Source organism: Rhynchophorus ferrugineus, unplaced genomic scaffold, assembly GCF_030347505.1.
Source record: "Rhynchophorus ferrugineus isolate W39M unplaced genomic scaffold, kcgeb_rfMv2 rfM7, whole genome shotgun sequence".
NCBI lineage: Eukaryota > Metazoa > Arthropoda > Insecta > Coleoptera > Curculionidae > Rhynchophorus > Rhynchophorus ferrugineus.
The window spans coordinates 8,026,552-8,045,021 of NW_027472586.1; the positions used below are offsets into that span (position 1 = coordinate 8,026,552).

Here is an 18,470-nt window from a genome sequence, read left to right on the forward strand (position 1 = left end):
TGATAATGGATGACACTTGGCTACATCATTTTACTCCGAAGTCTATTTTGAAAAAGGAAGGACCATCAACAGCGACTATTACATAGCGTTATTGGATCGTTTGAAGGACAAAATCGCTGAAAAACGGCCGCATTTGAAGAAAAACAAAGTGCTGCTTCACCAAGACAATACACCGTGTCATAAGTCAGTGAAAACGATGGCAAATATCCATGACTTGGGCTTCGAATTGCTTCTTCATCCACCGTATTCTCCAGGTCTGCCCCCCAGCGACTATTTCCTGTTCTCAGTTCTCAAAAGGATGCTCGCTGGGAAGAAATGTTCGTCGAATGAGGAGGTGTTCGCCGAAACTGAGGCCTATTTGGAAGCAAAAGTCAAATCGTACTACAAAAATGTTATCGAAAAGTTGGACAGTCGCTAGCATTAATGTCATCATCACACTTGAAAGAAATTATGTTAATAAAATAAATGAAAAATACAAATTTTGCCAAAGAAATGTGTTTTACTATGGTGGGCCGGGGACTTTTCAATTAATTTGTTATAACGCCACTTATATAGATTTAAAATTACTATGTACCTATTCAGTTACCATAAAATAAATCAGTTTTGGAACAATATCGATATCGATACAGCCGACATCCCTAACCTTCGTAAGAATAAAATTACGACTCACAGACAACGAGATAGATCGATGATATAGTCAAACAAATCTGCATCTAAGTATAATTTACCAACTACAGTTTTGTATAAAAGGCTCTTCATATTACAGCTATTGTATTATAGAAAATGAAAGTTGCACCAAAAAATGTTAACTCAAGTTTCAAGGGGAAGTTTAAGTTCATTCAAAATAATTTATTGTATTTATATTATATTCTTCAAATACACATATAGTTTGCGAGAACTGACAACATCGCATGCCAAGCGTTTCAAGTATTAGACCCTTGTTTTACTGAATAACAGTTAGGAAAACTTATGTTTTATATTTCCGACGTTAAAAACATGGATTACTTTTTCACTCTTTAATACTACAACACGGACAAAAAAAACGATAAAATATATAAGAGCTGTATTGTCGAAAGACTTTTTAAACTTTCAACGAGCGATTCTCTCGAGCCATCTTTCGTTTCTCACTTTGTCCCGATATAAAAGGATTAAAAAAAAAGTTGCGTTCTTCCTCTCGGGCAAGAATTGAAAAGTTTATTTGCAATGGCGAATTTTATTTATACTCTTTTTACGGGCCCGTCATTTTTTTGTCTCTCGCTTTACTGGAATACATCCGAACACACACCCACATATATATTTTTATGGCCTAATTATGGAACCGTCCCCGAAAGAAAATCTGTTTCTTTCGACTGGAGCAACCGTCGATAAAATTCCACCAGATAAGGGAAGAGAGCCTATCCCGAGATTTATTTCTGTTGGAATGGTGGAATATGTATTTTCGTTACATATTTCCCGTGTCTCTAGATGGTATTTTTCTTCGGTTGTCGTTTTATTCATCTGGGAACTTTGTTGGATCGTCTCTTTGTCTCGGAACATTCGGTTTTCCTTGACAACTAATTATTACATAGCAATGCATATACAAATCGCATTTAGATGCATTAGTCAATCTTCAAATCTAATACCGTTCTGCCAGATCCAATTAATATTTTTAACATTTTTATGTAAAATGTGCTAAAAAATAAAAGCAACGGATGAATATCGATGATGATTATTATAATTAAGTGTGTTAAGTTTATTGTCTATGCCCTGTTTCTTCGTGTATAAAATATTTCCTTTTTTTGCTATTTCCATCTCTGCTCAGTCTTCTTGCTTCGGTCACTGTATTTCCTCTCTCCTGCAATATTTATCTGATACATATCTGATCCTATGTTTGTTCAGGTGGCCCTCTGATTTTTCTCCTCACGGTGCTTGCTGTAAGTCTCCCAACTGATTCTCCTTTCTATGTTTATTTCTTCTCCATCTTTATTGTATCCCTGGCTCTTTCGGGGCAATTCATTTCCGCTACCACTATCTTAGTTTTATCTCTCTTTGACAATATCCATGTCTCGCGTTCTATTAGTGATTCTCTTATTTAGAACGAAGTATATAGACATGGTTTTTCCAATTCTGTTATTCACTTCAATCTTCTAGCTTCCATTGCTTTCGGTCTCTATTCCTCGATACCTAAAGGCATACTTCATGCATGACGCTTCTTCTTTTACCTAAAACTTTTTACAAAATTAAGTGTTGCAATTCAGATAAGACAGCCAAATTCTTTTAGTGCTATTGCGGCCGTTTTTTGGCGATTTCGTCTTTCAAACGGTCCAATAACGCTATGTAATAGTCGCTGTTGAGGGTCCTTCCTTTTTCAAGGTAATAACAATGAAAATTATTCCATATGCATCTCAAAATACAGACGCAATAACTATGCCAGCCGACTTTGGAGGGGGTTCATAGTGTGCATTCCATTCGGTTGACTGTCAATTGGACTTCGGAGTGAAATGATGGAGCCATGTTTAATCCATTATCACATATCAATGCAATATATCGGGTTTATTACACTTGATCATTTTCAAACACTGCTCCGAATCATCAACTCGTCGATGTTTTTGGTCAAAAGTGAGCTCGCGCGGCATCCACTTTGGACAGAGCTTTCTCATACCCAACTATTCGTCAATGATATGATGTACACGTTCAGTTGATATCTTTAGAGAGAGTGTGTGCTATTTCATTCAATTTCAATTTACGGTCATTCAAAATCATTTTGTGGATTTTTTTAATGTTTTCGTCGGTAACAACCTCTTTTGGACGTCCACTGCTTTCACCGTCTTCGGTGCTCATTTCATCACGTCTAAACTTAGTATATCAATCCTTGATGGTTGATTTTCCTGGAGCATTATCCGGAAACTCGGCGTTAAGCCAAGTTTTCGCTTCAACTGTATTTTTTTCCTCCAAAGAGCAATATTTTATCAATACGCTAAATTCCTTTTTATCCATTTCTTCCACAGTAACAAAAGTTGCTCCTCCCAAAATGCTATAATTCACAACCTAATAATCCGACAGCTAATAAATTTATACACACATCTTTTGGAGGTTAGGGATAACTAAGAAACATATGGATTTAATTCAAGTAGCACCATCTATATGTCAGGCCGGGGACTTTTCAATTGACCAGTTAACTCGTCATGACACTTGATGTTCACCCCAGGTGGAAGTTAGTGCTCGTGTCAGTGGCTTTTAGTGCTATTATAAAATCACTAGAAAAAGTTTACATGTCTTCAATTTTGGCAACGATTTTAGACAATCGCTATAAGCATATTTATAAATTCACACATCTAGATCATCACAGAAAATATGCTTGAGATATAAACGCAAATATCAACTTTTATCGGAACTCAAATTCGGAAAATTCTTCAGTTTGATTGTTTTCCAGGCATAGGAAAATTATAACGATTATAGACCAGACAGATAATATCTTCACCAGCCAATAATAAACAGAAAAAAGTGTAGTTTGATTATTGCCGTTTCACTTCAGTATTTGCTGAAAGAGCTCTAAAATATTTGATATAGTGCTGTAAATATAACAGATTCCAATAACAGACGTCAAGACCATTTCTTCTATCCTTCTGAGGTAAACATTGGGCCACTTAATAACTAAAAACATTCTCTATACTTGTTGATTTTAGATATTATTTTTAAATAATTATTATTTAATAAGTACTACTGTCAGTTGATTGTTATTTATTTAGTAATGTGATATTATTGAACCAGATTAGACTAAATATACTAGGTTCGTATCTATCTATCCATGTCTTACCCCAAATATCGATATCGACATTTTCAAACTATGTTAACTATAAATAGAAGAGAATAGAAGAAGAAATACAGTGTCGAGAAAAAAAAACAAAAATAATATGTATTTTTTTATCTAGAACCAATCAATTATATGGCGGGCAAGAGAGATCGATGATATAGGCAAACAATTCTCCATCTAAATATAGTTTATCAACTTCGTTTTTGTATCTATAAGGTAATTTGAGATACATATAAAAGAGCCGCTTATTATCAATAAAATGATGCAAATAATACAGAACTATTATGGATTTTTGAAATTAAAATAAAACTAAACTACTTCATCAGCTAAGAATTATACATTAAACAAGATGGTGTAGTTTGGTTTGTTTTAATCTTCTGATTTCTTGCGTGTGTCTAGTTCAGGTGTATTGCTTCCACTTTGCTCTGATTTAGCAACCTTATTTCATGTCTTAAGGCGAAATTTTGGACCACTTCGTATATTCATTTGATTTTGAAGTCATCGTGCAACTCTTCGTTAGTTACGTAGCGATAGGCATTGTTAATTAATTGTAGAACTTTATTTTGTGTGCATTAGATTATTAGTTGGTTTGATGCTTTAATGCAACCCCATATTCGCACCTAATAGGTCCAAATTGGCTCTATGTTGACTGATAAACCAATCACTTTGATTTTAGGTCAAGTTGAGAGTATCTTTCGACTAACCAGTACAGTTGCTTGATTTTGGGTCTGATATGCTCTGTTCTTTGTCTAACGTAATGTTTCCATTTTAATCTACTTTCAAATGATCATAGACAGATTTCAAGGTATTAGGTTGTATTTAATGTGTAATTTAATATTTAAAGTGTTTTTAGTCCGCTACCTAGCCTAGATTATTTGACAAATGTTGTACGTAAATTAGAAAACCAAAAAACTATTGACAAAAAATAGACTGGGAGCTAAACACATTAACAAATACACCATAGAAACAATTTTTTACTATATTTCTACGAAGTCTTATATACTATAAATAGTGCTTAAAAAGCTAACTCAATGGCTTTTGCACTAAACGACTACCAATATTCCATCACATTAGCTCAGCAATAACATTATATCCAAATATCTGACTATTTTATATAAAAATATGTGAAGGCTTTCTACGAGCGTTTGAAATTTGAGCGTTTCCCTCGATTTTCTCCCCTTCCCCCCTCAGATCCTGACTTGGTTCCAAAGGGACGACGTTTATCCTTCGAATAAAAAATTAATTATGAAAATCGACCTACAATTGGCGGAGAAATCGGCGAACATACATTAAAACATATATATACAGCCTAACATAGAACCTCCTCCTTTTTTCGAATTCGGTTAATACAATTCAATGTACCGATTTCTAGCAATAAAGCTTCAAATTTAAAGATATTCTTGTGGTAAATCTGTCTAAAGGCCATTTAAAAATAAATATCTCTGACGAAGAACTGGATAACGAATGGACCCCAGCTACGAAGTAAATCCAGGCGGTACATGGAAATCTGACAAGGCACGTGATACATCATTGTCGAGAGATCAATGAGATAAAAAATGAAAAATGAAATGGAGTTTTCCCGCTGTCTGAGTTGCACGGGACGCGACGCAAATTTCCGCCAGGTCCTCCAAAGGGAGGCAGGAGCTGATTATTTTTTGTTTGCCGTCGTCGAGGCCCACACCTAAGGCCACATGAATAATTTAGCAATTTAACGGGGGCGAAGATCTCGGCCGGAATCGGATTATGATAAATACGGAGAATAGAAATCGGCAAAAAGTAGTTTGGGTAACAAGTGGTTTATAAATATTCAGCGATCGCTGGCTGGAACTCCGAGGGGGATGAATATAAATGTTCGGGGAGCCGGCCTGATTTCCATTTCTAATTGATCCGCAGGTTATGGGATCCTGCAATCAAATTAAGATTTCATGACGGGATTCGAGGATACGTCACGTCCTTGACGTAACATGTCAATTGAAAAGTCCCCGGCATACCATAGTAAAACAAATTTTTTTGGCAAAATTACTTTTTTTTATTCAACATAATTCCCTTTGGATTATAGCGACCCTCCAGCTTTTCTATACCATTTTTGTAGTACGATTTGTCCTTTGCTTCAAAATAGGCCTCAGTTTCGGCGATCAGCTCTTCATTTGACGAAAATTTCTTCCCAGTGAGCATTTTTTTGAGATCTGAGAACAGGAAATAGTCGTTGGTGGCCAGATCTGGAGAATACGGTGGATGAGGAAGTAATTCGAAGCTCAATTCATGAATTTTTGCCATAGTTTTCACTGACTTATGACACGGTACATTGTCTTGGGGAAGCAGCACTTTCTTTTTCTTCAAATGCGGCACGTACTGTTTAACGTGGGCTCCGAACCACGATCTTCGGCATTAAGCCTACCGACTGGCGAGTGACTAACTATAGAAATCATCCGAGAAGGCATCCGGTCTTACCCAGCGTGGTTACTGGTGTGACTGGGATCATTTTCCTTGTCGGATTTTGCACTCTTGCCTAAGGACAATCACAAACCTTAAACAATCATAACCATGAATTAACGACCATAACTCAGCAGGATTTCCACCCGCGACCATCGCAATGGCGGGAGAACCAACCAAGCCGGCAAATTATTAGTGTTGATTTGCCTGTTCGCTATAATAAATAAAATACGAATATTTTTTCGACATCCCTATCTATATCTTGTCGAGCACTACTTGGTAACAAAGATTCCTTGGTCGGATGTCGTTTTTCGGCCACCGTGTAGACGCGATTCCGATAACCGCCTGACGCTTCGTCGTCCTGCTATCGTTTCTATTTCCCCAGGCGATCCTTTTCCGTTTTTTCGATCGGCAATCGCAGTAGCCGCGCCGCCACGATCGTATATTCGAACGACGATCCATCGCTTCCCGCGTTGTGCCGATTGTGGTTTGTTTTTCGCGCTCCTCCGTTGGTCCGACGCGCGTCTCTCGCCGTCCTCCGACCGTGACCCTCGCCGGGGTGGCCGCGGGTGGTGCGAAAATCGAGCATCGTCGAGAGTGAAACCGCCGATGGAACGTAACAATGCGTCTTATTGACGCGAAGCCTTGGAAGAACGTGAGATGGTAAATTAAATAGTGGGGATGTGTGTTTGTTGGCGCCGAGGAGAGTTGTTTATTGTGAATTCCGATGCGGTTCTGGTAAAACAATTATGTTTTGACTCAACGCTAGGCACTAGGTTACGTCATCTGATGCCCGACAAGCTTAAATATCAGTAATAATATGTCAACTAGTTGAATATTAAATACGTTTTTTAGCGGTACGTTGTTTATGATCTAAAAGGAAAACGATAAAAAATTAATAGTATTAATATCCGTACAAATAACATCTAATTAACTGCACAACAGTTATTATTAATAGAGAAATAATTGTTTTATGTTTTACTATCTGATACCGATAAATATGAACAAAAGCCTTAATTTAAAAACAATTATAATGATTGTCTTTAAAAGAAACATTCGAAACTTGGAATTAAAAGTGTTTATTTACGAATAATATATAGAAAATGTTCCGAGACTATATCCTGATGGGTAAGGAGATACCATTCAATAATGGGAGCTTAGCCGCTAATACAGTACATTTATATTCGTCATTTCCTTTTAAATCACCACCAAACAGGAGGATGCCAGGATGAATTTGATTATGTTTTCAGAGTGATTCTCTATGTACTTCAAGATTACTCTAAAGGGTATTTCTTCTAGTAACGGCTCCAGGTACCTCAATATTAATTTGACAATATTTTAGATTACCTTATTTTAATTGCTTATTCCTAGCTGCACTTGTAAATCTCCTTTTTTGCTCTTGTGAATATGGATTTATTAATTTATTTGCGCAGTTTCGTCGCCATTTAATCAATTTAAGAAAACGTCCAATCTGTCAATGTTTTATTAAAAGTCTTTTTTATTACTCTTTTCATATTATAAGATTTCAATGTAGAAAACTGCTCCGTAAGTTTGTTTTTCATATTTTTTTGTAGAAACCTTTTCCTAGTGATAAGTAACACAACAGCAAAAAATCGAATTTATCTATGGCATAGTATTTGGTGCAGTGGTTCTGAGGTTATTATGTAAAGGGGAAATTTTAATGTAGCGACTCTAGCGTGTTCCTTCAGTTTATATTGGGAAAAATTAAGCAAAGCTACGACAATAACCAGAAACTGGCAAAAAAGTTCATTATATTTATGTCAACTCATAAATACTTAAACTAATACTAATAATATTGTGGTACAGTTAAAGGCACTGACTCCACTATAAATCTAATGGATGGGGCAAAAGTACCGCTACTACTTTGATAGCACGCCATTTTGGTTATGTGACGTTTAACTCAAATTCTCTTTAACCATTATGTTGTGTAGACGTCCAAATTTTATGATGGATAAATACACGCCACAATAACGAGCAGAAATAGTGACAACATTTATTGAAAATAACCTTTCCATTATTGCCACTCAGCGGAAATTGCGTCAAATGGTAGCGGGGCTTTTGCCCCACGTTGTACAAGAGGCACAATGGTGTTCTCCATTGTTATCATCATTTTTATCATCAATCCATGACCAGAAATCGGAGAGAGTCTACTTCTGAATTAACATCCTGCTGTTGACCTCGCAGGACTGGTTCTGGTTCTGCCACTTTTAAAATCGCTTTCGATGATCTTAGTCCATCTTTTTTTACTGATAAATACTTAATTATTACTAATAATAATAATGTGTGTACCACATGGTGCTCTCTATTGTTATTGTCATCATCATCAATATATATCCAGAAATAGGAAGAAGTCTACTTCTGAATCAGTCTAATACCTGGCCAGTGTATATTGTCGAAAGCAGAGTGAAAATCAATAAAAAACCCACTAGTTTTGATCACTTCTATCGTCACTTGATCGAGTCCAGCATTCATTGTTGGATCATCATCAGAAAATATAGTTTCCGGAATGCTTTACGTTTATTGCTGGAGGGGTTACTAAACCAATTGTAAATAATGATTGTAGAGCTGCATGAAGAATTCTGCAATTCCTTTTGAACTGCCGATCGTGAGAAGCTTCAGTAATCTTGGAACTTGACAAGTAGTAGAAACAGTGTACTATCTTGTTTACAGTGAAAATGCTCCCTTTGGTTCCTGGTGATTGCTTAAGAGGTTAGCTGTTTCGCCACATGCTTTCTAGATACGGAAATCTATCCATCTTTCTTACCTCGATGGGAAATGCGCGTAAATTTTCTGAAGGTTTAAACATCTCAGTGCAGACACCCTCTCATGCTTATTGTGATAATTTCCATTCCATTGTCCATAGTTATTTTCCAAAAAAATAGCCTTTTCCTTAATAGCCTCTTAACTAGATTCTAATCCAAAAGACTCAGTACATTTTCCATAATAACAATATCTCATTGCAAGTTGCAAGTGCTGCGTTTCTGATTTACTATTCGCATAAGCTGTTGTTTATTTGTTTGTTAGTTTCCTTTAAAACCCACCTTCGCTATAAATATAAAGTACGCATTTACATTATATTGAATAGGATTGCAAAATGATGTACGTATTGTTTAAATTGTTGCGCGTCTTTAAGATAAATATTTACCACCGACTTCATTTTTTGTTCATATTATATGAAGAAACTGTGACTAATAATAATTTATCGAACTATTATCCGTCTCCGAGAACAAAAAGTGCCCCTTTTGTTGATGTTAATTCTTGACTCACTTGTGCCTTGGTTGCTTATAGCTGACGATTTCAGCTAGACTTTCTTGTAAATTAACAAATAATCTCGAAACTATATTATTTTCTTTAAAAAAATTACAATTAAGTGAGTCAAGGCCTGTTTTTACTTGGGTCTTTCTGGTTTGACTTCTTAAACGTGAATTTCTCCTGTGATGATCCAGCTCGATGGCCCAAAAATGTTAGAATACTAGTTGTCCTGGTGATATTAAAGAATCGCTTCGATAGCTGCTTAATATAAAGTGCCTTTATAGCCGTTTTATTCGTTTAGTAATCAATTGATTCACTTTTCCACTTACGCCGAAAGATTTAACCAAAGTTATTAAAACTAACATTAATCCCAGGAAATCACCAGGCTACGATTTAATAACCGGAGAATTACTGCAAAAGCTACCAAGAAAGGGAATTATAAAACTCACCAACTTGATCAATACAGCATTTAGATTAAAACATGTCTCAGACATTTGGAAGATGGCGGAAATTATAATGATCCCAGGAAATTATTATAATTATAATGATCTTAGATGTGGCACAAGTTTTCGATAAGGTTTGGTATGAAGGTCTTGTTCATAATCAACAAACAATGCTACCAAAACAACACACCGAACTACTAAAATCATACATTATACCCAGAATGTTTAGAGTCAAACAATAATAAGCTTACTCTACAATAAACGAAGCTAAAGCAGGTGTACCACAAGGAAGTGTACTGGGACCAATGCTTTATCTATTCTACACTTGTGATATACCACAAATGGAAAATATCACGATGGCTACATTTGCTGATGATACTGCCATTATAGCTGTCGGAGATAATAGTGAAGAAGCGTCACGAAAATTTCAACAGGCAAGTGACAATATAAATAATTGGACACAAGCTTGGAACATAAAAATTAATGAAAGTAACTGTGCACATGTGCAGTTCACCTATAAACATACCGTACCAATAACATTAAATAATACTATCATTCCATACAACAACAAAGCTAAATATCTCGTAATGAATCTCGATGCAAAACTTCGCTGGAAGGAACATATAAAGAAGAAAAAAACTGAAATTGTGGTACAGAAAAATGTACTGGCTAATTGGAAGAAAATCACAATTGTCAGTACATAATAAATTGCTATTATATAAACAAATATTGAAACCTATATCTTTAATTTTTTGTAACAAAGTCCTGAGAGGTATTGTGGGTGCACCCAAATACTATAAGACTGATTACGTACATCGAGACATTCAGATATCCACAGTCAGTCAAGAAATCAAGAGAATTGCAAGGGGGCATGAGGAAAGACTCCATTCCCATGAGAATATTGAAATATTGCAGCTTTTGGATACCACCAGAACAGGACACAGACTCACAAGAATCAAACTATCTGATCTTGCGTAGTGTTGCGTAGTGAGGTGCATATATTAAAACATACAGCAGTGACATGGTGCTCAGTTCCTGGTATACAAAAATTAACTCATGGTGTTATTATAATTAATAACGTGAAATATTTTTTCTCACATTTGTAAATATCCATAAAGCACATGTACAAATATGGAGCCAGAACCTATTAGGATAGTACGACAATACCTCGACGGGTTATTTTCACCGTTGTGTTCTAATTATGGTAATGAGCAAACAAAACGCTTCCCGATACGAAAGAGATTTTCTCATTAGGCGATAGCAGTCGAGTGGTGATATTTTAATTATCAGCGAAGCCGTATCCGGCTAATCGCGACACGACCCGTATAGGTAAAACGCAAATAAAAAAAAATTAGAATTATCAACATCGGTAAACATGACGATTAGATAAGGTTAACGTTCGCGATTTATTTTGACGAAAGGCTTATTCTCTTGTCAGATATAAATCAAATACCTCTCGCGCGTTATCGGATGGTCCATCACACTCGATGTCCCTTAAATCAACTTGATCGTTCGTAAATGTTCACATGTTATTTGCATGTTAAAATCATTGAAAACGCACATATTTTGTCCAATAAAACATTAATCTGCGACAAAAAAAACTGTTTGAGTATATTAAACTTATTTATATGTATTTTTGGGTGCTGAAAACAAAAATACTATGGTGCAAGAACTCTAGAATGTCAGATTCCCATTACTCTAGGTCACTCATCACGTCGAAAAGATCTACAAGGACTTTAACTTGATTCTTCGCGCATTAGACGTACGGCGTTTTAAAATATTATGCATGTTGCTGGGACAACAAGCTGAGTTTCCGAAATTCCGTTACTTTTTATGTCAAGGGGTTAACAGGAAATTAGCAAATCACTGCACCAAAAAGAGTTGGCCGTCTAGGGAACTTAAAGCTGATAAATATATAATTGGTACCTCCAATTATTGTTGTTGGAATAGATGAAACAATTTGTAAAATCACTTCTCAGATATAAAGATAGGTTCAAAAAAGTTTCGAGGGTTCTTAGAAGCAAAGCTGAAGGAAGGTCTTAACATTTGACGAGAGATTAGACGGCTTATGAGGTTCACAATTTAGAACGACCAACGATGGGTTCGAACGATAGGAGTTCTTTTGGAGGTCATAGAGAATTCTAAAAGCAGTTCAAGCTCCAAACCATTTCTTCAAGTCACATTTGGTGGTTGGTATATACATACTATTCTAACTTATTCTAAACTCTATCCTAAACTTATTCTAAAGAATATCCTAATTTATTCTAGAGATTATTATATCTCACTCTATGTGTCTGTTAATCAGTTCGTATGCTACGCACTTCACTGTCCATCATGCACATTTAACTGCTTGGCGAGTGCATTGGGATGTACTAATAGACTTTCAGACTACTTTGTACTAACACTTCGAATCACACTCATTATGGATGTTAAGGGAATATCGCGCTGAATTAGTTTATTGGAGATGTAATATGGGCTATTGAAGATGACTCACAACACTTTATTCTGGAACCTCTGGAGTTATATCTATATTACCTATGTTAGATTTGCTAGTAGCACCTTACCGTTCAATACTATAGGTCCAAATGGGCGTAAGTATTGACTTTTCAAAATGCATTTTCAGTTATTTAACGTTATCTGCTTGATGGAGTTTATGATTATTTATTTTCGACCACAATTCGACTTTATTAAGATGAAGTTGAAGGTTTCTTGTGGCTGATATTGGATCCTTGTGTGATGATAAAACCGCTGTATCGTCAGCATATCTGCAGTGTGGTCGACCCTTACTTCCGTGAAAATAAAATAGTTTCAAACAATATAAAATATTTTGTGAGCAAAGGAATAAAACACATAAATCATAAAACGATATTTTATGACTTCCTTGAACTGTGATTCCATTTTCGATAGTTAATGTGTTCCTTCTGTCGCATTTAACACAATATAAATGAAATTCACGTAAATTCAGGTAGCGTGTGGCTGTTATCGCGTCAAATTACACGTTTTTTTCCCTATTCAGAGTCGGTTATTTTCGGAATGTCGTGCATATCTTAACCTTGTTTTTCCCCAAGATTTTCGGTCACGAAACCGTTGATACCCAAGGAGGACGGGACGATTTAAAAAATAGGTACCTCTCGAAGGTGTTTATGCCACAACAACAACAACAACAACATACCAATTACAGGAGATCCTAGTCTAGAAATTTGTAAAAATCGATATTTAGAAACTTTTAATTATTTTCAGTAAAAAAAGTTAAACAAAATATTTTCGCGAAATTTCGACATTTCCGTATATTTTTAAAATAGTAAAAATCCTAATTTTGTTATAGTAGAATATGTGAAGAAAACTCACACCGAATTTTAAGTAAATCAGTCCAGTGGAATTTGCGATATCATGTCAGCTCTTTAGAAAAAAAACACAATTTTGAGAAAAACGTGTTTAAGATTTTATTTTCAGGGGCCACTCAAAATAATTTAAATTTTAAATTATTAATCAAACTATTAGCTAAAATTACGAGTATATTACGACATAAAATTAACTATGCTAAAATAGTATTATTTAATTATCGATATAAATGACACAGAAATTATGAGAACTATGGTTTGTGAATGGTTCATTGAAGAGAATCTACTGTTAGGGTTAGATTGATGTCCTTGTTCCACATTGATTTGTACGATGTAAGCTTCATTGTGATACAGAATCTGCATTTGCTTCTAAGTTTTGATGATAATCATTTTCTTTTGCGCTTGCTATGTAAGAAGACTTTGTGCTTATAATCTTTCGTGTACATTCACAATATTTAATATAAAATTGATATTTTCACTCCCCATAGATCTCACAGTAATATTCAGAATCTCTAAGTAGTGGGAAGTCTTCATTTTCTAATGCTAACAATCTTAGAATTTTGCCTCGTTTGAAATAGTACTTCTCTCTAAATATATAGTCTTCTGACATTAACAATTCATTTCGACTGAGTCCGGAAGGCAACGAGTCCTGAAATTATTCGTATTTTACGAGGTCACGAAGAACTAATTGAAGTTGAACGGTATGGCGTACACGTGTAGTCACCAACTACCAACTTGTTTAAATAATTTTATTATTTCATTAGCTCGATTAATATTAATAGATCAATCTGCACCTTGAATGAGTCGCCAACTAGTTATGCGCCATGATATGATCATACGCTTGTCAACCAGAGGCGTGCTTATTAATTCTTCCTCTTAGTTTAGTTTATTGTTAATGTTCAAGAATAATTGAATAAAATTCTTTCCCCAACATATTTGGTTTACAACATTTTAATTAAGAACTAACTAGGACGTAACGTACATAAATCATGCGCAAATGTTTCCCTGAAGGGTAATTATAGGATGGTAAAATCTGATACTGCAGTCTTATTTCTTTTGGATGCAGCAGTTGTTGCTAATATACAAATCGTTACAACTTTATAGTGTTTCACCTAATTAACTGTTTTTCATGACCGTTCTATTTGCATCATTTCTGTTAGGTTACAATAACAAACAGTATCAATATTTTGGATAATATTTTGGTCTTTAGAAGGCTCTATGCATAATAGTGCTGAATTCAATAGATTAGAACGTAACTAGGAAACCATTATATTGAGTGCACTACCATCATCCTGTAGAAGAACTTGTTCCTCAGTAAAAATGAATAATTATGAAGTCCCACAAGCAGACAATGTCACATATCTGGGAATAAATGTTGGTCGACGTTTTACATGGAAAAAACATATAGTGACAAAACGCAAATAGCTTGTGCTTAAACTAAACCAAATATATTGGTTGATCTAAATAATATAATATATAATATACAATATAATATTTTGGGCATAAATCTAAATCCTTAGATAACCAAGTTATGACACCTTGACACATTGAACAATTAGATTGACTTAGGTCCATTTGGACGTATGATATTGAACTGTCGGGTACTACTAGCATATCAAACACAAGTATCCTTTAGAAGTTCCAGCTGGCTCAAACGCAAACTACCATACGACAAGTTACCAATACGATTAATAGACACATAGTATGAGATATGATTATCTCTAGAATAAGTTAGAATAGTGTCTACTTATTACCCACGGGCAGATTGTTAAAGTTCTAAGAGATTGACAAAAAAAGGGCCTACGGAGTGATATAATCTCGGAACATCGATTCCAAAAGATATGTTAACATCAGTTGTTTAAGATGTAACGGAAACTTCGTTAGTGCATTATCTCCAATTATTACTGCAACATTTTAAGTCTGTCTAGATATTCACAAGAAAATACCTAATTAACAGAAAAATAGTTTACTAAGGCAAAGGACCCACTCACTCAACTTACAACATTACTCTTTACTCAACAACAACTCAAGCGAAAACGATTTTTATCGAATCCAAAGGTAGCTTAACAACATTTCATGTTTCTATTTCAACAATGGAACCGGTGTATTCCAATATGTTTCAGGAATTATACTGAAATTAGTATATTGTAATCTGTTCAATGATTAAATTGTATTATCAGAGAATAATAAATCTTATTGAATAACTTAATACCTGTAAGATCTGGGATACTATAAAGTAAGAGGATAATAAATATATGATTGGAAAAAAAGTATTATCGGTTTTTCCTAACACATAGTTTTAAAGTCGCTTATTTTTAGTAATACTCAGTCAATGAAGGCATGTTATAGTGCGTTGGAAGGATAATCTTATGCTTTTTTGTAATTTTTTGATTTTATACATCCGAAAAGATCACAAACTTCGTATTGATGCTAAGGAAATTGGTGATAAACGTTTGATGGTATTAGAAAGGAATTTTTCGACATTAGCTGCTTGTGAACTTGACCAAATCATTCGCTGAATGGCCCGCAAAAGCTCCCTCTGACTACTATTTGTTATACTAAATTGACTGATTATAACTGATTGAAATGACAATAGCATTGATTATGTATATGAATGAATTCGCCATTGATATGCAGAAATATTGAATACCAACCGAAATTTTTATAATTTTCCCCATCCAGATAAATGTAATGTAAATGTACTTACCACCAACACAACATAACCCAGTAAATTCGTCGTAGTATTTTAATTCCGTACGATTTTGACAAAACTTTTATTGGCTTTGACGACCTAACTCAGTATATTTTTTCTATGTTGTTAATATTTGAAATAATGGTAATAATAGTAATGAGAGTTCTCGCGAAGTAATAATAAACCTGAAATATATTTACAAAGTATGCCTTACCATAAATTGTCTCTACATATTTCAAATATATTCTTAGTAAATATCATATCTAGCATAGAGTCAATTCAAAACAGCAGTGACACGAGTGTCAATATATGTCTATCTAGAGTTGTAAATTCGTTTTACAGTCAGACAATATTATCCTCGTCATTTTATTCTATTTAAAAAGACATGGAATTCTGTTAGAGAATTTCGAACATGTAACGGAATGAGCTGGCAAAGGATGTCCGTTTGCCAAACGTCTAAAAATTCTTCAAAATATCATAATTAGATCATAAACCGTCAAACTATCTCAACTTACCTCAAAAAATAAAAAACTATATAACCTTAAATTCGACAAAAAGCAACCCTGTTTATGCGAAACAGGTGACGAATCAAGATCAATCTTGGTAGTCCAGAGATCAAATATACGAAATATATAAAACAGTAAGTAGTTTTTTTCAAGCGAAACATAATTTAATCAAATTATTTCAGAGAAAATTGTTAGTCTGGAAAGTATATTGAGAGATGTAGAACATCCGTTCCTACATTGTTGGATAATATAGGATTTAAGTGGTGCAAAGAAAGATAATCCACGAAGGGGTTTAATGGAACTTCCAAAGATTGCTTCTAAAAGAATACAATTTTTAAGAACATGCAACAAAATCAAGGAAGAACTCTATCAATTTATATATTTAAAACAAATATAAATATTTCAGAATGGTACATTGGGCTGCTCATGGCAAGATGATAATAAATATAGATTAAAGACAACAAAGGTTCGTGGAAAAAGGTAAATGTTGGACTAACTATCTATTAGGTTTTATTTTAAGAATTATTACAATAGATATTCAGGTCGAGGAGAACATTCAAACCAAAACTGTCTGGATTTATGGAAAGAGGCATTGTCGAAAATATCACCTTCGGTTAGTATGAGCCCGATCAGACACATTGAAGAAGAAATTGACAAATGGTAATATCATGAGCAAGTTTTTAATAGATTGGAAATAAACTGCTTGGTTATTAACTTGACTAGTATTTCTGAAAGTGACTGAAATTTAATAAAACTTTATGAATGTTGGTTTATGATTTAATGCTGACGATTACCGAGACAGGGTGATGAAAGAGGAAACTTAATTGTAGGGAATTCTATTATAGAGTGTGAAAGCTTAATGAGCATATGTGTTATTGTTCAGAATATACATGAACGTGGTTAACATGTATGACTAGAGAAATAACACTAACTCTTTTGCAGATATGGCAAATGCATTAAGGAGAATCCAGTGATAAAATATAGTTTTATCTAGAAAGATGTATACAGATAGTAACAGGACAAACTAAAGAGAAATATAGTAATATCATAATGACTTTACAAGTATACATTGCATAGAAAGAAAAAATAACTAAGCGTAAAACATAAATATGCTTTCTAATGAAAGTAAAATATATTACTCAGATATACAATTGTGAATTAAGTGGATTAGGCCTTCGGGGGATACCACTACATTTAAAAACGCGTCTAGAACCCTACCGATACTAGTGTGGAAAAAGCTCAATATATATATATAATAAAACAACTCTAACCTACAAATTATTGTGGCTGTAAAATTCTTCTGTTCTTCGATAATAAATATATTTGATGTACTATAACGTTAAGATAAATTATATTTAATAGAATATTTGTTTGATTGTTTTATTTATATTAAAATAGTATTATATATCAGAGCCTAAATGTAATAAAACTCAGAGTAGCTGCGGTAACATTGCGACGTTTCCCGTGTCACTGCTATTTCGAATTGACTATATATGTTATTATTTTTCACTTAATTTTCAGGTTATCGAATCAATGAACCTACCAAAATACATATATTTGTATAAATAGTTAAATTATCTTCTATGTTTAATACATTGTATATTCTAATCGCGGTGTCTTTTGAACGTATACATAATTATTTGACAATCGACGACAATGAAAATTATTGATAACAGTGACTGAAAATAGTTCTTTTTACTATTTTCCCCGCAATTAATCCACATTTTCTCAATATATAAACCTACCCTGAGCTTCCGCATATATTTCAGAACCAATATTAGCCAAATCGGTCCAGCCGATCTCAATTTTTGGCAAGACTAACGAATAGTAAATCATTTTTGGATATATAGAAGACTCGCCTTAAAAAACGCGAATTATTTTCTCCAAATTATTATTTAGTGGAGGTGGGGGGATTAATAATTACTGCAGTACTCCAAAAAAAAAGTGATACATACAGAAATACTGAATATTAACCGGAATTTATTTGAA

General features: G+C 34.3%; 1 protein-coding gene across 5 annotated transcripts in view; it reads left to right on the forward strand.

Moving 5' to 3' along the window:
* The window catches only part of LOC143199386 (putative G-protein coupled receptor No18), a 148,269-nt gene that overhangs the window by 77,635 nt on the left and 52,164 nt on the right, over positions 1-18,470 (forward strand). For 2 of the 5 annotated variants that reach the window (XM_076409174.1, XM_076409173.1), the window contains exon 1: positions 6,640-6,889. The exons of 1 other annotated variant lie outside the window; for it this stretch is intronic. The gene's annotated coding sequence lies outside the window, so the exon portion shown is untranslated. Of the gene's footprint in view, positions 1-6,639; positions 6,890-18,470 lie in introns of those variants that run through there. 2 more of the 5 variants (XM_076409172.1, XM_076409170.1) reach the window with 2 other exon arrangements.